Below are 5,637 nucleotides of genomic sequence, written 5' to 3' on the forward strand. Positions count from 1 at the left end.
TGGTGCGGCTCTCCCTCACTTGCAGGAGACTGGTGCGGCTGTGGAGACAGCGGTGGGACCTCTGCCTTCCTCTTCCCCTTTCCCCTTCTCTGCCACCTCCTCACCTTCCTCTCCTGCGGCAGTTCCTCCTCTCCCTCCTGGTAGGGGCAGCGGAAGGGACAATTTGCAAAGAGATGGTCCTGGTTGCAGAGGAGGCACCCCGGCAAGGACTGGTTACATCGCCGGGGATGTCTGGCCCTTAGGCGGCACTCCTCCTCCCTGTCCCTCACCTCTTTATCCTCTCTCCTGCTTCTCCCCATTTCTTTCTTTTTTTTTTGTAATCCAAAGACGCCCCCTTTTTTTTTTTTTTTCTCCCACACAAAAAAACCTCTCCTGGTCTGACGCTTGGAGGCGCTGTTATCCCACGCAGGACACCACGTGTCACAGAGACGGCCGAAGTGGGCGGCGTCAGAACCAGGAAAGGTAAGGCAATACACAAACCACAGGACAGATGAAATGAAGTGATGAAGACGCCTGTTGGCGCCGGTTTAATGCAAAATAAAAGGTTTAACAAACACGAAACACACAGGACACGGCACTCTACGCCAAAATAAATAGACAAACGAAAACAGACTAAAACTTAACACAACGGTGCACGGACAGACACTGACAAACACGGTGAGCGGATACTTTGTTGTTGTTGTTGTTGTTATTATTATTACTACTACTACTACTACTTTCCTTATTTCCTCCGTCTCCAATCCCGTTCTCCGCTCACCGAACACCCAACCGCCAGTATGTGACAACGTGCATCTATATATACTATTGTGCTGGGATTCAATTACCAATTAATTATTCACTTGAATCCCAGCACGTGAATTAATAAAGTGCAATTCCCCGTGCTCACATATTACTACATTTTACTTGCACGTGAAGTGCTGTGCAATCCTCGTGCCTAAATACACATATACATTTTTAAACACTCGTGTTACACAGACCCGTTTATATCCCGTGTACCAATGTCTATACACCAACATTTAAACACACCACACGCAACACATAACAGATAATATACACAGGGGCGGGCACTTTGTTACAGATACGTATAGGATTTACACATATATGTATGATGGATATATACGGTGCTTTGAAAAAATATTCAAGCCCCAACACTTATTCTACATTTTGTTGTCTCAGATTCACAATTTGAAATAGATTAAATTAGGATTTTTTCCCAATGATCTACAAAGCCTTGAGCACCATGTCAAATCAAAAGAAAAATTCCAAAAGCTTTCAACAATTTACTAAAAATGAAAAACAGAAATGATCACATTTAAAAAGAATTCATACCTTTTGTAATTGCTAGCCTAAATTTGCTCAGGTGCAATATATTACCTCAACAAGTTGATGGACTCCACCTGTGTAAGAAATTAGTGGATCATCTGCTTTAGATTAATCTGTGAGGATAAATACCACTTTCTCTGTATGGTCCCACAGTATAGTAGAAACTTTCAAAAGAAAGAATCAAAATGAAGACAAAAGAGAATTCTAAGCAAGTCGGGGATGTGATTATTGAGAAGCGCAAATCTGGGGAAGAGTACAAAACCATTTCAATGACATTGAACATCCCTCGGAGGTCAGTACAGTCCATCGTACAGAAGTGGGAAAAATACAAAACTACCACAACACTGCCTAGGTCAGGACGTCCCTTTAAACTTAGTTGCCGGACAAGAAAGGCACTTCTTAGCTACTGTGAGGCCAACTGTGACTCTGAATGAGTTACAGAAGTCAGTGGCTGTGATGGGCGATGATGTTCATGTATCAACAATCTCCAAGGCATTCCACAAAAAGGGCGTTTATGGGAGAGTTTCAAGGAAGAAGCCCTGTGTGGCAGAACAGAGCTCTGTCCTATATAGATTGGCAGGGGTGGGGTTAAATTCCCCTACCTGCCTGGGTTGGGTTGGCTGGCTGGGGTTGATTAATTAACGATCAATCAGCACCCAGCCACCTGACATAAAAGGAGGCCTCAGCTTCTCATTAGGAGAGGAGGGAGCTGAGGAAGCAAGCCGGTGGTTGTGCTTGCTGTTTTTTTGATTTGCTGTTTTTGTATTTTTTTGATCCAGTGAAGGCATCGCCCAGCCTGGAAACCTTTACTTTTGTAAGTTTTGCTTTGTGTTTTGTTATTTGTGTTTAAATATCTTTGTTTTCGCCCTTGTGCATTTTATTTTGTGTTTATTTAAAATTAAAGTATTATTTTTTTGAACTGCAGTCTGTCTCTGGACCTTTATCCACTCGTCAGCCTGTCACACCCTGGCTGAAAAAAAACCATATATTTGTCCGCAAAGAGTTTGCAAAATGTCACCTAGAAGATACTGCAGTTATTAACAGAACGTCTTGTGGTCTGATGAGACTAAAGTGGAACTTTTTTTGGACTGAACTCTAAGCGGCATGTGTGGCGCAAATCAAATGCTGCACACCAGCCAGGGAACACCATCCTCACTGTAAAGTATGGCGGTAGTAGCATCATGTTATGGGGATGCTTTTCAGCAGCAGGGACTGGTAGTATTGTCAGGATTGGTGGAAGAATGAATGGTGCACAGTACAGAGAAATCCTGGATAAAAACCTGTGCCCCTCTGCCAAAAAACTCAAACTGTGGAAGACGTTTGTCACTCAACAGGATCCAAAGCACACTGCCAGAGTAACACTGGAGTGGCTTAAAATGAAGAAAATAGATGTCCTTGAGTGGACCAGTCTCCTGACCTTAATCCCATCGAAAATCTGTGGCAATACCTCAAAATTGCTGTCCATCACTATTCCCCAACTAACTTGACACAGCTTGAGCAATTTTGCAAGGAGGAATGGACAAATATTGCTCCATCACGGTGTGCAAAGTTAATAGAGACTTATCTGAAAAGACTACAGGCTGTAATAGCTGCCAGAGGTGGTTCAGCCAAGCATTGACCCAGGTGGATGAATACTTAAAAAATTAAGACATTTCAGTTTTTTAATTTTTATTATTTTATTGTTTACTATTTTCTTTCTTTTTTGGGGGGACTCTGTGAAGAAGAATGTGTGACTCGCAAATAAAAGTTCCCAATCTAATGCATCAAAATCCCAGGCTGTGACACTCTTAAATGTGAATAAAGGGATGGGGGCCTAATACTTTTTCAAGGAACTATAACATATTCTGCATTTACCTTTTGATAGTAATTTCATAAAAATCATAACTGCTGATGAACCTGTAGATATGTTTTAATATAATGATGTGTGAATGAAGTAGTAATAAAGCTGAAAGATAATATTATGATTACTGAAGTTTAATATTTTCCTGAAATCAATGTACTTATGACAAGATTATGTTTTCATAAAGTTTACATTTTATACTTACCCAGCAGTACATGTGCAATAAGCACTCAGTATTGTTCCCCTCGGGTCCTTGCTGTTTGCTTGCAAACTGCAGCCCACACTTCATATGGGCGTTCATTCAAGCTCATACTTGGCTTTACTGTGGTACTCAGAATAAACACAGTGGATGCCTCATGTACAGGATGGAATAAGGTTTCTCCAACCCAACCAGTTGTGAAATACCTTTTGAGTTTAAGTACATAAACCATAAAACGTCTTGTGAGCATGTGCATATGCTCCTCCAGTAAAACCGTTCTATTTTTAAGTAAACCTATTACAACATTTGCAAGTGTAATAACAAAGTATCCCTTTAAAACTACTCTTTACACAAATTAATTCTCACAGCCTCAGTGCTTCAGTTTTGGAACAATACCTGTATGCTTTACCTTGCTTGTATTCATTAAGAAGCTGGCGGACCAGTTTAGCTGGTGTGCTTATTGTAAGGAAATCCACCATATCTGTCAGGTAGAGGCTCGGCCATAGCTTCATGCCTTCTTCCTCCCTAACCCAACCAGACTTTAGAGAGAAAGGATCTAGCAACATGACCCCTCCATAATCCTGGAATGCCTGACGCAGCTCATGCTCCTCAGTTGTGCTTACAGTAATGTTTTCTTCATATGCAATATAGGCAAATGTACTATTATTTGAATTAGTATTTTTGGCTTAATTCATATTACATCATATATTTATATTTACCTAGCTGCAACTTCATTAAATATCCCTTCTGTGGATTTGTTTCTCAGAGACAGAAATGCCTTTAGTGCAGCAGTTGACCACATGCTTAATGATTCTAAGGTCATTCCCAAAAGATTGACCAGCATGACAGAGGGTCATTTGCACTCAGTCCTGCTGTATTATCCTCCCTGACTGACTTTCTGTTTGCCTTAGGCATAATACTGTCTACCCTATGGAAATATTTAACTTACTAATTTATCACCTGGATTAAAGTTAATTGAAATATATTTAGCTGTATACTGCATTACAACATATAACATGTACTTGTACTTAATTTCATTTACATATTAAGTTTAATATATGCATGCCTGTCCTGCCCTCTTCAATTCTCATTTACAGTATTCAACCGACAAGAGTTGCACAGACCTGAATCACACATTCAAAAACACTGCCTTAAATAAAGGATCTAAAATAAATGCAAGAGACAAGACAGGAAAAGACTAACAGTTTATTTGCATAATTACACATCTAATTAATCATGCACTATATAATTAATGAACACGGAGAATATTCAGTTCCTTACTTTAAATACATTGAAAATGTATTTTGCTATATGATAAACTGTACAAGGACTTCTATTTTGTATAAGGTTTACAAAAGAATGTGAGGATTAATTATGTGACATTAAGAAAGTTCTTCTGGTATAAAGAACTAACAAGCAACACATGCTATTCATCTTTACCACTGTTATCCCTTTCACATGGGAAAATGCAAGGTTTAACTAGTATCATACAAGCAGCCCACGTACATAATTAATTGCAATGCATCAAACCTGTTATTTCAGTTTTTTCACAAAGGTATGAAACATTACTTACGTATTACATTACTTTCGTCATATCTGGCTATCTAGGCATGCGCATTATCGGAACAGGGTTCTGTGTTCTATTTACCAATGGCAACTAACCTCGACAAAATGGAACTGCTTTGTCTATGTCACCTCCTCTTTCACGCCATTGGCTCGAAGCCCCGCCAATCACTCAGAGAGACATTCGAAGTACAAATCATAATCATCAGTCTTGGTAATAAATATTCTACCAATGGACCTCATGTGGCTGATTTCAAACTACATTTTAGTCTTATACAGTAACCCACCAATTGAACTGCACCGCTAGTATATAACTTGTTATTTTATAATCAGTGAAAACAGTAAACGCACTTTTTAATATACACATCTTTCAGATAATGTATTATAATACAATCAACAACAATAACAAAAGATATACATTTTGCCAAACACTTCATATTGCATTTTCCCATTGCGACAAATGATACATGTATGCGTTTAAAAGCGTTTAATTAGCTTCACAGAACGAATTTAATCAATGTAATTGCATATTTTTGTCATATTTTTTGGCATATTTTTGATCAAATTCACTTAATCCCCATTGGGCGCATCGAATGCTCATTTTGGTACGCCGCAGGACCCATTTAAAACAATAACAATAATGTAAACACAATAGAGTATGGGAGGGATCGTTGAGCTGGGAGGGCGCTTTGAGCCAATGGCGTGAAAGAGG

This window comes from Polyodon spathula, chromosome 12, assembly GCF_017654505.1.
Source record: "Polyodon spathula isolate WHYD16114869_AA chromosome 12, ASM1765450v1, whole genome shotgun sequence".
In the NCBI taxonomy this organism is placed as follows: Eukaryota; Metazoa; Chordata; class Actinopteri; order Acipenseriformes; family Polyodontidae; genus Polyodon; species Polyodon spathula.